The following is a 15,094-nucleotide window of genomic DNA, read 5'->3' as shown; positions in this document are numbered from 1 at the left end:
ACAGCAGTGCAAATTGCTTTCTAAAGAAAGCAGTGTGGACAGAAACTCCTGTACATTAGAAAGAGAGAAAGGAAACACTGATATCCTTGGCTACACTGGAGCTGGGGGTCCTGGCTCCAGCAGCCAGCACAAAGGCACTTGCATTGCGCCATCCCCATGGAAAGCAGCGCTACACCCAGCAGCATGAGGACTGAGCCCTAAGCGCTTTCTTAGACAGCTTACTATTTTGAATTTGAGCTTGACATCCCCCTGTAACAAAAAGGCTTGCTTCCTTAGCAAAATGACTACCAAATACTGTAAAAATCTTGTGACAAAGAAGTCCACTTCCAAATTAAGCAACAAATCACAGTAGCCCTGATTGCACACTACACATTTTTGTAAATGGTCTTTTCTAGTAGCAAGTAATTAATCCTGTGTTAGAGCCTGAAAAGTCCCTACTAGTTTTTGACTAGTTTTTTTCAGCTGCAGACAGCTGGAAAATGCCTACTTAGGCTAGTGTGCACATCTTTGAGTAATTCCTACTTGCTAATTACTCTTCCAGAAGCTGCCAACAGCAATTCTTACATTTTGCTAACTAGGGAGGGATATCACATCACATTATCATATATCATGTGAATTAACAAAAAGATGTTGGTGAAGCAATGGGATAAAAATCAGACAGTTGAGAAAGAAATTAAAGCTAATCAATGCACTAAAAAAAAATCTGCAGTACGTAAGCAGCATTTCAGAAACAAAGGACACGACTGGGGAACAAAAACCAAAAGTGCAACCAGCATTTGCTGAAGTTGCCAGAGTAGGTTCCTTCTCTTGGTGACAGATGAGATAAGACTGAAGCCCGGGACCCCTTTGCAAATAAGAATTGTTAGCACTCCACTAACCCACTGCAACCAGAGCAGTATTCCCCTCTGCAACACAAGAAACGTGATTCAAGCTGGCAAGCCCTTGCACGTAAAAGCACGACGCTTTCCCCTGCTCGATGAGGTTTCTGCAATATTCATCACAGTGGCCCAGCGGGGATTCCAGCTTGTGGTGTGCAGAAAGCTTGCCAGTGCTCTGGCACAGCAAAGCAGACCCCCCATGGCTAAAGGGGCACTGAAGGGCACCAAGTGGGTGCCATTGGAGGAACCCTCTTGGGATGGAGCTGCTGGTGGCACAAGCATCCCATGCAGCCCTTGAGCCTGTGGGGGGAGGCAGGCTGGAGGGAAATCAAAAAGGTACCTTTACGTATGTGTGTGCACATTAACTGCAGTGCTAACACAGGATTTGCAATAGGAATGTCTGCTCTGAAAATGGCAAAGGCAAGTTATTATCAGGATGAACATCCTTATGCAGCATCTCAGGGGAAGCTCTGGCCAGCTTTGATCAAATGCTATTTTCTTGGAATGCTGTTATGCTGTAGTCATCAATCCTATTTAAGGGAAGGGCAAAAAGGCTTTGTATCACTGCTTTCCCTCCTCACTCGATGCAACATAAAATACTGGCACATTAGCACAGGCAAAAGAGACAGAGCCTGGCTGATAATGGCCAAGCTCACGTGTTTATTAAGTAGCCTGGGGAAGGAACACCAGGCACAGGAGACAACTATGCAGCTCATTCATTGAATGCAGCTTCCTGCTACCGAGAGGTTTCCCTGAAATCTCTCCACAAATGCTCTGCAACCGAAGTGTAGAAGCAACCACTTGCCTTGCTCTGATTGCCCACCTGAACTTTTCAAGAAGGTTGCATGTATTTACCATCGATCTACAATACTGTGTTGCCAACTGAATTGCAGTGGAAAAGGCTGCAAAACCTGACTGCAGTACTTACATGATCCACACACTGCTCTGCCTCTACATCTCAAAAGGGCATGTAGGGAGATACAGCAGTATCCTCATTTACTGGCAGGCTGTAGGGGTACAGGCAAACCACCTGATTTAGGAGTTTGTGCTGCCACTGCCAAGGCTGTAGGTAAGGGAGAGATGATGACTTCTTGGCTACTTGTCTAGATTGGTAAAATCAGTCAAAGGACAAGGTGAGTTTCCTGATCATTATGGCCTAGAACAGGAGCTGGAATTTGGCTTACGCTGGTTGTTCAAATGCTTCACTACTGGGCACTGCTACAGGGTTTAGCATCGCTGCCTTCATTATCTCTCTGTGGCTTCATCTGTCTGTGCTGTGTACATATAAGCATACATGGATCATGAGACTCACAATGAACTCTTGTAATACCGGCTGTCAGCAGCTGACTTGGAGTCAGGAAAAACATGCTTCAGCAAGAGGTCGTGTCTATAAATATGGCAAAACTAATTATCCCAAGAAGGGTTCCCCTTCCTCTTAAAATTAGCAGTGTATACATTCAGATATCTCAGTGTAAACATATGGCTCTGAATTTCACCAGCTTCACTATTAAGCACTGTTGCACTGCTATGGAAGGAAAAGTATGAATCCTGTTTGAAGTCTCTACTACAACAGATACTAAACCTCACATGAAGAAAGTTCTATTGCAGAGAAAAAGCGTGAAGCCTAAAGCCAGCAACACGACAAAGATTACAAGAGAAATGTTAAGCAAGTGGCCCTGTAAGAAATGGAGATACCCGAAGCCCCTCCTGTGACCAAGGCAGTGGGCAAGTTCCAATGAAGGCTCCAGGAGAGAAAAGTGGCTGGTAGTTGTAAAAGAGGACAAGAGAGCTGATGCCATCCTGGGTTTGAAAACAGGAAAGCTTTCCAGAAAAAGTCTGTAACATATTGGGCAAGAAAAAGTCCTCAGGACCGACCAGATCTGGTGACTATGTAAACCAGAAGAGCTCAGAAAAATCCTTCTTGTTGCCTGATTTTTTTACTTCTTTTGTTTTCTTTGGCAGTTTTGCTTCATTATTTCAAGTCTAGTTTTAAGTAAATATGTCTTTAACCATTAAAGGTATCCTTAAATTTCATCTAGTTGCTCAGTTTTTCAGAGACAAAAGCAGAGCACTGCGTTCCCTCAAGTATGGCTGTCTCTCAAACTGGCAAACAGGACACCTCCTGCAGTGCAGCACAAGGGTAATGAGATGCATACACCCTTGGATTTAACAAAGAGGCCTGTATGAAAGAGGTGTCTTCCAGTGACCACTGCTAGACCAGAGAGCCCTTTAGCATGCAATAAGAGGGTGGTAAGAAAGGCTGAATGAATTTTAAGTGAGCAAAAAAGGCTGTGGCACACCTCCATGCTTTTCTATTTCAGCTCTATAAAGTTCAGCTATGTCCAGGTGATGCTACTAGAACGACTATCCAGACTGAGAGAAGTGAGCAAGCCTGAATCCATCCGATTCTATCTAAGAATTGAGCAAAATCCCACAGCACAACAGAGGATGGAGATGTTGTCATCATTTACACAACAATAACAAAGAAAGGTGAGTCCAGCAATCTTATCCTGAGCAAACGAATAATCAAGCAAGCTTCATCCAGTGCAGTCACTGGGAGGAAAGGTCAGGAAAACCAGCCAGATTTCCAAGCAGAAAATCCACTTGTCTCCCTAACTCCTTCCATGACCCTGGGTGCAAAGGCATTGCCAGCTTCTGCAGAGAAAGCCTGCCCTGGAGCCTCACAGGAGTGGAGGGTGGGAAGTGACATAGGCCAATCTTCGCAGCAAAGGAGCATCCACTGCTTAACCAATGCAAAGTGACAGCCTCAAATGCATGAAACATCAGCAAAAGCCAAATGGGAGATGAACAGAAACATGCTCTCACATCCAGAGCCATCTGTCCCTTTTCACTCGTTTTTGTTGTTTTACAAATTGACCTACTGTTCCAAATCCCAGATTTTCAGAAATAGCCTTGGCTGAAGGTATTACCAGGAAAAACGATCAGTGTCAGCTAACCAGCAGCTGAGGAATTCTTTCCAGGAGGCTGAGGCATTGACGACAGAAGCTGGAAAACCAAAATCCCAGAGAGGGGAAAGCAGAAGCCACTCGAATAAATAGGCAAGAAGCTGCAGGACCAACATTTACAGTGCAAGTGATGTTCTCTTCTGCCAAAAGTAGGGGAGAAGTTTAACAAAGACCATTCCTGTCTTTTGGTACAAACAGTGCATTTCAGAGGACAACCAACCATCCTTTCCCTGCTTTCCAGACTGGCCTCGGAGTAAAGGAAACCAGAAAACCCAGGAGATTTGTAAAATCTATTACTGTACCAAATAAATAGCTAGTATTCTCCCATGAACTGACAATCCCTTCAACCATTCCATAACAATTACTGCCTCCCCACCACGTACAAAGATAAATTTCCTCTCCAAGGTAATTTTTAATATCATAAGTAGGCCTGGTAATGGCAACTCCATTAATTTAATATCCTCAGAGACCTCTACCATCTTTCCCTGTTGAGGTTTTCCACAAAGCACCCATCCTCACAATTTTTCAGTCTTTTGAGCCTTAATTTCCTGCTAGACTGGCATGTCTTCATTGGCCTGACTGGCTTTATTGTGTACTTTAATCGGTGGTAAGTGAATAACCCCCTTACAAGGCTTTTGGGGGGATCTCCTCCCAGTGCTGCCAAAGGAGCCACAACTTGCCGCGTGTCCTCCCCCACCTCAGTGCTCCCTCTCCCTTTGAAATGGGGAGAAAGGAAAACTAGAAAACACAACAGATGGTCTGAAATCCTCTTCCTGCGAAAACCATCGCTACGACAGCTAGCTTAGGCAGTATTTCAAATATTTCCGCCTGTGCCAACAGCAGTATCCATGACTAGGGAAGACGAGGAGACTAGTTGTGAAACTCCCCCATAGGCACACTGTTTGCAACAGCCTAGTCCTCTTGTTGAAGGCTCTCTCCTTTTCCCTACTCTAAATCCAATGAGAAAACTAATCTTCTCCAGATTTAAAGCTGACAGGTGGTACATGCATAATTAAAGATGACCTAACAGAGAATGCTCTCATTTCTGGCATATTATCAGACACTTAAGCAAAGCAATTATCAGTAGGCAATCTTTTCTGTCAACAGAGATTGGATGAAACATTTTGCCAGTCAGAAGATATTGTAATGATGATACATATGTATTTGCAAACACTCCAGCAATATAACATAGACTTAAATCTCTCATCTCAAAGAAATGTCTTCATCACCTACAGAGGACTACCTATGGAGTAACCTTTTCTCACATTTCCATGTTCCCCTGTGCTATTTCCACAGACTTGCAGTACATACTACATAGACTCCACCCTGCTCCTACTCATGTCAACCTCTTCACTCAACCCATCTGCACTCTCTGTAAGTTCTCTGTTCCTCCCCACCTCTTCTTACAGTTCTCTCTGTCTCCTGCACCCCTTATACCTGCACTAGCTGGTAGATGGTTGATCTGTGCTCCAGGAAACCTTGTCCTTTCTCTTATTGAAAAGCAAACAAAACCCCAACTCCTCCAACAAAACCCAACCAAACACCCTCTTCTTCACCTGCAGGTAGTGGCTACCTGTGGTACGGCAGGTGTTGGGCGCTACAGTGCTCTCTTTTTCTCTTTCCTTATAACTCGTGTCATGAACATGCACGGGGAGGAATTATGGACCTCATACATCATGATGGACTCTGTCTGTTGTGAACAACCATGTCTTACTCATTGAGGACCATGAGCTAAACACCTTTCCCTGGAAGCTGTGAAGGTGGAAGAGGTGAGTGGCCTTGCTCTCCCCAGCTTATAGAAGGGGCAAGCGCAAGCAAAGATTTGTTGGGAATTTTATGTGGAATCAACCCAAAAGTCTATGCTAGAACTAGGAACATCTTTCCTGCTTTTTGGTTGAACAAGCAGATGGCACTGCCTCCCAAAATAGCAATGTCACCCATGCAGTTTGAAAGAGGCAGAAACTTTTTAACCTAAACTCTTAAAATGTTGCCTTCAAGCAGTGTTTTGCAATGAATCCAGAAAGTGTTCTGTGCCTTTATTTTTCCTCCTCCTAAGAAGGAATTTTTAAAAAAGGATATTTTGTGGAAGAAAAACAGAGAGAACAAAAAATAATTAGGAAAAGGAAAGCCTAAAGAGGTGAGTAGTTTTCTTAATTTTGGGGAAATTAGGATTGTGAGAAGTATTATAAACCGCAATTACATATACACACGGGACTGCACTTTACCTTACGAAAGAGCTGCTCTTAGGGTATAAAATTGCTTTAATATTGCACTAAGACAAGTGTTTTAAAAAAAATGGCTTATGATAATGGCTTTCAAAGCAAAAGTAAAACTGCTTTTCCCTGAGAATAGGGCTTTAGAGAAGGGAAGCTTCACAATGCCAGTGGTGTGCGTTTTGCTGCATTTCACAAGATCTCTCATTATTTAAATTCCAATGTATTTATGTCATACATGGATAAACGATCTTATTGTTCAGAACATGTCTTTATATGAACATCTCTGCTGTTAGAGCTAGTGTTATTTTGCTTCCCCAACCCTCCTCCCCCCCCAACTCAGAACAAAAGTCTCTTTTACTGCAGTTTTGGGAACTTCATGCAAATGGCAGTTTTTACACATCAATCGTCAGTTTAATAACACTAATGATAAGAGGGGAATTAACGGTAATGGGCTGACTTTGTGGCAAGCACATCAGAGTTTATATAGAAGTTTCTGCTATGTCGAACTTCACAGCCCTGTGTTATCAAAAGAACTAGCAGTGAGAATTAAGATTAAACCATTGACTCGCTAGCAAGCTGGGCTTACTGAACTACAACTTTCCTGCACAAAGATTGATTATTTCAAAATCCATTGTACCAGATAGGAGGAGATAGCGATAGTCTTCTGGGACAGCAGGGAGCCATTTACATGACAAAATACATTTGCCAGGGGATACAGATCTGTCTGAGGAGGCTCAATATCTCTCTCAGTTAAAGTAATACTGGTTAGTCTCTCAGTCTTCCCTAAGGCATGGTTTGGTCATTCCTTCTCCCATTCTACCCCACTCCTGCAATCACAGTACTTTGCAGCATTTGAAGTCCAGTCTTGCATCCATCACTCCCATGAGTGACCCTGGTGACTTCACAGGTGCTGGTTATACACATTCATGCTGCAGGACCAGCACGGGAAGAGGAAAATGGCATTATAGGGATGGCTAGGGCAGCGAGAATAAATAGGTCTTCTGTGGATTGATGAATGACTACAAAGAGCCACATTTTGCAAACGTGGCTTGAGCATGACTACAGGAATGACACCGAATATAAGAAAAGCCATTTGCTTTCCCAACATGCAAACACCTCCCCCCAGATTTGTCAAAATGCCAGCTTTTGACAGAAAATACCACAGGAAAAGTGAGTGACAGCACATTTTTAATAATACTACAAATGTGTGCTTAAGCAGGCATAGTAGTTTCCCATGGCAATTACGGTCTAAGGACAAATGTGTCATCTCTTACATCTTAACTCTCCTTTTTACCCAGACAGACAGACACAGTCCTACACCCTGGGCCACTTTAACCTAGATCTAATGTGGGAAGTACAGATCCAAATTACACTTTGCTTCCTCCCACTCACCTTTGGCTATGATCAGGACCCACTAATAAATTGCTTTACAATTGAATCCCATCCCACGTAGGGCGTCTTCTTTTCCACGGATGCCTCACTGTCTTTTCACACTGCCTGTAGGTTTGATGCTATGGTTTCCAGCTATGGGCTATTAAGGACTGAATCCTGCATCCTGAGGAAGATGAGCCATTTCCATGGAAGCATTTGAATCACAACTTTCTGCAAGTCAGTACCCTTCAGTTTGGCCATATTTCCTGTTTCATTCCCCCACAACTTTAAATGGTATTTCCAGGTAAAGAAGCCTACACCAAGGACTGCTAATTTAGCCGTGCTGCATGTCCATCCTCCTGCCACATGTGGGCTTTTCTGAGAATCAAGTTTTGGAGAGGAGAAACGAAGCCTGTTCCCTTATCATTATTTACAGCACGCACTTTCAGTGATGCTTTCCATGAGTAGGCAAGTGGAAAAATATGTTTTTAAGCAGTACAAAGTCTGCTGAAGTTTTACAAGAAGCTCCAAGGCAGGCCACTGCTTATTATGCTCTGCAGGAATGAAACAGCATCTTCGGGGAGAAGCCGTTTTATCGCCAAGTGACAGCTTGGGAGAACTGTGGGAGCTGAGCTGTCTTACCCATGAGCAAACTAGGAAATCATAGGAGCTTGTAGGTGTTGTCTGTGTGTGAGGTCAGAGGCAGAGGATCAGTTAAACCCTGTCTCTGAGGTACCGTCCCTGTGAGGGTGGATGCCTACAAGAAAGCTGGAGATGGACTTTTTGTAAGAGTGAGTAGGGATAGGACAAGGGGAAATGGCTTTAAATTGACAGAGGGAGATTTAGATTAGATATTAGGAAGAAATTCTTTACTATGAGGGTGCTGAGACACTGGCACAGGTTGCCCAGAGAAGTTGTGGCTGCCCCATCCCTGGCAGTGTTCAAGGCTAGGTTGGATGGGACTTTGAGCAACCTGGTCTAGTGGAAGGTGACCCTGCCCATGGCAGGGGGTTGAAACTAGATGATTTTTAAGGTCCCTTCCAACCCAAACCATTCTATGATTACAGGGAAAAAAAAGGTAAGAAATAACTATTCCATTCAACACCATCAATGTGGCTGGGGGATACAAGGTGGCATTAGCAGTGGGTTTGAGTAGGCAAAGAGCAAAACAGCACAAGGGACATATACATATGATGTACCAGCACATGCAAACTGAAAGGGATAAAGTTGCTGGATTTTTGCTGCACTGTCACCATGACATCATGCTCCTAGCTGTCTGCATCACAGACCTTGCCATGCTGTCTGAGTGCCTCTAAATGAGATCATGAAGTTTGTGTCCCATTATCTGCTGCTGCTCACCACAATCCAGCCCCTGACACTACTAGTGAGAATAGTAACAATCCTCTTCTTCCCACAAACCTATGCCAGAATTATTCCATAACCACAATCTAGCCCAAAAAGCAAGTCCTCAGCCAGATGAAGCAATGCATAAAGATTGGTGCTGGAACTGGGAACATGAGTCGATTTCTTCCAAGTCTGAAGGAGTCCCAATTCCTACTGAAAAAAATGGGAGCTGTGCATCCTTAACCTTTTGCTGCAGGCTGGTATTCACTCCAAATACCATCTCAAAAAATACTACTGCTTCATCAATACCTTTGTAATTCAACCAAAAAAAATTTAAAAAGCATCTGAAGAGCTTTGCATGGTAAACATCAGAAAAAAACTGCTTTCCAACCCTGCAGCCAGTTGTTCTATAATATCTTCTGCTTTGTGCTGACATCCTTTTCTCCCTCCAATCATTCAGACACAATGCCTTCAGGTCTGTCTAAGTAATGTAATTTACTGCAGTGGAATTCCCTTGAAACCTTCTGCAGCACTCAGTGACAGTATCATTTATACTCTACACTGTCATGCCATGACACTGATACATTGGCTTTCATCCCTCATTCAGCACAGAGGGTGCAATTTCACCTTCCATTGTGCCCTTTCACAGACTGCATGTACAAATTCCCTCCATTCATTCCTAATTACAAACCTCTGCTGAAATACTCTCATTAGATTTATATTTCTCACTCCAAAGTGTCAATCTTATTTGAAAATTCCAATTTTCCGGAAGATTCATCCATTAGCAGCAACCTCCAAAGCATTCCTTAACCGAGTGCATTAGAAGTGAAGCTGGCAGAGCAGACACACACTTAAAATACACCATTACAGCAAATCTCCACTGCTAATGTTTTTGCATTATTTGAGCACGCAATAAGGAGACTGTGACCAGCCAGCTCTCTTCCTTCAGCAAGCCAAAGGCACAAGCCAGAAGTCAACTGCTATGTCTGGCTCTGCTCCCATTGTGAGGCTGCGTCACATCCCCAAGCATCTCCCGTTCCCCCTGGGTGCACGGGTGGGGATCGCTGGCTGACTGGGATCTGCTGCTGCTGTCTCAGAGGACCTCCCGGTACATCACAGAGAGCAGCAACAGCCAACGTGGCTGATTAAAAGACTCCAGAAACTCTGAGCCATACAAAGAGTTTAAAACAACTGTAAAAGTGCCCAATTGAGGCTTGTTTGCTGTGGGAAAGTTAAAAATAAAACAAGCTGGGGGTTTCCTGAGGTAGCAGATCTTCTGTGATACAACCCAACAGGTTGTTATAGCTCTTCAGACGAAAATCTCAACAGCATTTGCTTCAGTCGCTTACGCTAATCCTAACTTAGTGGCCACCTGCAGGACTGTTCCCTTTAGACTATGTACAGAAAACACAACTCCACAGACTCCACAGATCAGCTCTGGTTAGAAGAATCAAAAAGAGATCTGTCTACCTCTTCAAGAGAAAGGTAAACACTTTAAAAACCTCATCACCATACAAGGGAAAAAATGAAGAGCCCGGCAGCGAGTACTGATAGTTGCACAACGCGTCCTATGTGCCATCACTAAAAATAGCCTGTGTGGTGATACCCCTGGAAAAGACCAGCATGTCTCATCCAGCTGGAAAGCGCAGCAGCCGTGAGCAGCGTGAGTGCCATCGCCGCATGACGCACTCTCTCCAGCCGTTATCTTCAAAGCCATCAGGTTTGAACTCATCTGCATTGGGCGCAGCAGCAAAAAGAAGAGGAGTGGGGGGGGAAGACAACAGAGAAAAAAAACACCTCTACATCTGTACCAAAAAGGGAAAATTCCACAGAAAAAATAACAAGCACTTATGTCACTTGTCAGCATCTGGTCACCTTCAGGACCGAGACATCCAGGCAATTTTAACAGATGTAATTCCCTGCAGCAACCACTGCTGTGGAAACTAATGATTGATAAAGTTTTGCCCATTCCCACCTGAAATATTTAAGACCTTGATTACTGCATTAGCTCTCTTGTCTTTTGTACTCTGTATCAAGGCAGAAGCCGGTTCAAAGGGTGCGCACAGACATAAAAGCAGAAATGCATGTTTCAACAAGAAGACAAAAGTAAGGCAACAACGACAAGCACCAAGCTCTCCTAAGAAGAGGGGGAGGGTTACACTAAGCTAATTTAAAGGAATTTCATATTGCATAATAAAAGACTCACCGCCAACTGCATGGCTATTCCATGGAACAAGCACGTGTGCCTCTAAGTGCTCCAGCACCCCACATCCTCCGCGCCACACAGAATTACTCAGAGCAAAAATCTATTGCCTTGTGCAGCCCGATTCTCAAGATCAACACCTCTGCTACTCTGTCAAGCCTAGAAAACCTGGGAAGGTCACGAGGCAACAAGAAAGCGGTGAAGCTCGAGCTGGCATGCAGCAGAAAGCAAGTTTTCAGCCTCTACCTTTGGTTCTGCAGCTCTTGGATAGATGCTTTCTCTACTCATCCATTGCAAGAATGACATCAAACCGAAACACTTGACATGCACCAGCTCACTCATTCTCTGGAAATGCCATGGCTACTTAATGAGTGAAGCTGGGACAGCACCAAACCTGACACCATGAAGTTACGAATTTCCCTGCATACATCTCGTTAAGGCTTCTTTGGCCACGAGCTGACATATCAATTCATGTAGTCAGAACAGATTTATTAGCTCAAGATATTGCAACTAATTTAGCAGATTCCTAACTAGATTCCTAAATTTACATTTCCTATGTAAATACCTGGAAAAGCTACTGAGAACATATTTCAATACCATCACCCTAAAAACCAAATCAAAAGGTTTTTATGTGCCAGAAGTTAACCCTGAGAACTTGTTTCTTGATTCTCAGCAGATCTGTATAGATTTCCTTCTTCTTCTTCTTTGCCAGAAGATGAAGTTCTGGATCAACAGTTCAAGTTACACCAAGGAAGTTTTGAAAGGCTGATTTTAAAGATCTTTCAGTCTTCTCCAAAGCTGCTTTTTCCAGAGAGCAGAACAATCCTGCTTCCAAAATTCTTTCATCACCACCTCTTACTTACGCACCGAGCATAGCTCCTTTTTTATTTTTTTAAATAAGAAGTTGATGAATTAACCCAGCTAGACCACACCACAAGTAAACTCTGCCTCTCCTTCCAACACCGACCCATCCACAAGCATTTAAGCCTAAGACTCACCAGACAGAGCCGAAGTTGCAGGCAAGCCACTCATCAGAGCTAAGGGAACGATTATGCTTGCTCTACAAATTCTGAAGCATTTGAATCTTATTTTTAGTTGTACACAAAGGGCAGTAAATGGAAAATCTTATTGTAACCACCACTTTTTCATGGCCACCCACACTTCCAACACCTACAGCAAAAGTATATAAATGCAAAAACCCCAGAACTCATGGCTCATCTGAAGAAGGGATGCAAACTAGCTAATTGCTGCTACTTTTTTTCCAGTTTGCATTTAGAGTGTCATTATATTCTGTTAAACAGCAGGGACAGCTATTCGCATGCAACGCATACCTACTGTCTGGGCTCCTGCTGGATTTTCACAGAATCATAGCATGGTCAGGGTTGGAAAGGACCTTAAGATCATCTAGTTCCACCCCCCCCGCCATGGGCAGGGACACCTCACGCTAGACCATGTCGCCCAAGGCTCTGTTTTCACACATTTAACCAATTGTTTTCTCTGAGTTACCTGGGAGAGTCCTTCTCTAAGTTCACTGACCACTGACCAATTTTTAAATGATGAAATGGAGGAGATGCCTCTCCCTAACTCTCAGTTTCTCCCCCCACTTCCCAAACCTACTGAGGTACAAGGAGTTAATGCTTCACTTACCTGTGAGAAATTATGCTGAATACTCTACCCAGAAACTGGCAATTAAAAAAAATCCCTTTACACTCATAACAGTAGAAGAACTTCAAACAAATTGCTGTCAAGGATGATTTCATTGTGTTTAAATCCACTTTACTTCAAGTCGCTTTGCAAATTACTCTTTAATTTTATAACCCAAAACTTTCAGGTCTACTATGATGCCAGTTTACTCTCTTGTCTGTCCTGTGCCTGATTCTTTCCATCTACCAAAAGCAACACAAGCATGAACCTAATTATCTTCAGAAAAACCTGCAGAAATCTAATTCAGTTAGCTGAGTAAAAAAGAAATAAAGAAAAAAGGTCTATCTTAAAACCAGACTCAACAAGTGTAAAGGTGATGCCATGTCTGGGGATGGAGAAAGGAAAGGCAACAATATCATGCCATTAATTACCTTGCTGTCTCTGAAAACTGAAGTCATTATAGCCAGAAAAGCATCCACTCCAATACTTTTACTTCTCAACTCATTGCAAACCACAACAGGAAACACATCCCATAACCTAGCCAACAATATTTAACAAAATAATCTAAGACAAAGGGCCAGCTCTGGAAAAACGTACCTTTACCTGCCCTTGCTCATTAACTGCCCACTAGACCCAATGGCTCATCGCCTTCCCTCAGCCCAGGGCCAGCCCAGTGCAGAGCTGGCTGCTCTCTCCCCATGCTGCTGAAATCAGTGTGTGCTTCTCTGGTGAGGATTTAGGTCGTAGGACCCATGTGTTGAACGCTGCAGAAGTGTGGGTATCTAAATAATATGAAAATAAATGGGTCATACACCACTGAGCTAACAACCACACCATCCCCAAGCCAGGCACTGAATGACTGTGCAGGGCTCTGCCAGAGGGAGAGGATAGGTTGAACCAGCAGTGAAAACAAAACTGATGTGGTGAGATGGATTTTACTTTTCACTGGTTTGGGTGACAGAGAAAGTTGATCTCGCTGTCACCATCTCTCAGTCTTTTCTGTAAAAAGAAATAAGACACAAAGCAACATGCAGGGGCAGGTAAGCTGTCCCATGGAGACAAGCCGGCACCTCCCCCCTCCTCGGTAAGGGGAAGTGCCACTGGCCCTGGGTGAAGGGAGAGCTGTGACTCAGTGCCCCGCAGTGTCACCTGCTGCAGCGAAAAATAAAACGCCTTGCCACAACATGGCGGCCACGTGGGAAACACCGAGTCAACAGATCAATGACACCGTGTGCCCACGCAGCCCGGCGCACCGCTGGGGTGACGAACAAACAAACCAACCTGTGGTCAGTGGCAGCAAAACAGTTCAGTTTCAAATAATGTGCTATACTGCCACAAACACTACTGTCCTCCTCTGTTATACCAGCTACACACAGGTAAACACAAGCAGGATGCTCCCCCTGGCCACACGGCCCGGGGTCACCACACATACCTGGATGGGGATGCCTTTGGCATGGGGCTCTTGGTCAGAAACATCCAGAGAGGGACTTTAGCTCACCATCTGCTCTACGTGTGCACATGCAGACGCTGTGTGTGAAGTTACACCAGCGCTTTTCAGACCATACTGATTATATCTGTCCAGACATATATATGTATTTTGATTATATACTTACATATATATGTCTATTATATATAGATATACTTCATTTATACACACACGCACAAATGTGTATATAAATAAACCCCTATACTTAATCAACAGATATATTTGCAGCAAACACCTACCAAAAGCTGTTCCCAGCCACCCACGCTGGGGGTGCAGCTGGGGGTGCCCAGGAGTATCTGATCACACCAAGGGACCAATGCAGTGCTGGCAGTGGTCAATGGCAGGGGGGTCAACAGGAGTAACCGGATTAATTAGCAGCAAAGAAGATTTACTCTAGATCGTAGGAAAATGCTTTTTGGCATTTGTGAGCGCTATGCCCATGACAGGATGCCATGGGAGGTCATGAAACTCCCCAGGGTGGGAGAAGCACCACGAGACGGTGCCTGATGTGCAGAGCCCCGACATGCCAGTACCATAAAATGGGTAAGAAAATGCCTTCTCCACTATAAAAACAGCACTCCTGCAGGAAAATGTGCTAGAAAAATGATGAAATCCAGACACACCCGTATCTTGCATCTAAATCCAGTAGGATAAAAACATGATGTCCTCAGGTATGGCCATGGCCCTTGGGAACTGGGTTTGGTACTGAGCGTTAGGAGTGCTTGTTAAGTCTGTGTTCAAAGGGGTGCAACTTTGCCTCCAAAAATCCAATTTCCTTCTTAATTGAGCCAAGTTACCTGACCTTTCAGTGCAGATTTTTAAAAGATACATTTTTCCCAGGCTGTGGTAGGCGGGTGACAGACATTTAATCACCAGAATCTGTATCATAAAATTTTACATTATTTACATCTGCCTCCAGATGGTTGTAGGACAGATTTCAAGAAATCTGTTTTAAAATTTTTGAAACATTCTGAAGAATTCATACC

At 43.8% G+C, this 15,094-nt stretch overlaps 1 protein-coding gene across 8 annotated transcripts in view; it reads right to left on the bottom strand.

Moving 5' to 3' along the window:
* BACH2 (BTB domain and CNC homolog 2) overlaps positions 1–15,094 on the bottom strand; it is a 188,664-nt gene that overhangs the window by 65,187 nt on the left and 108,383 nt on the right. Inside the window, exon 5 of one of the 8 annotated variants that reach the window (XM_030489499.2) lies at positions 14,055–14,196. The exons of the other annotated variants lie outside the window; for them this stretch is intronic. The gene's annotated coding sequence lies outside the window, so the exon portion shown is untranslated. The remainder of the gene's footprint in view (positions 1–14,054; positions 14,197–15,094) is intronic. 8 annotated transcript variants of the gene reach the window in all.

This window comes from Strigops habroptila, chromosome 6 (genome assembly GCF_004027225.2).
Source record: "Strigops habroptila isolate Jane chromosome 6, bStrHab1.2.pri, whole genome shotgun sequence".
Taxonomy (NCBI): domain Eukaryota; kingdom Metazoa; phylum Chordata; class Aves; order Psittaciformes; family Psittacidae; genus Strigops; species Strigops habroptila.
This window is presented reverse-complemented; position numbering and strand designations above follow the sequence as displayed.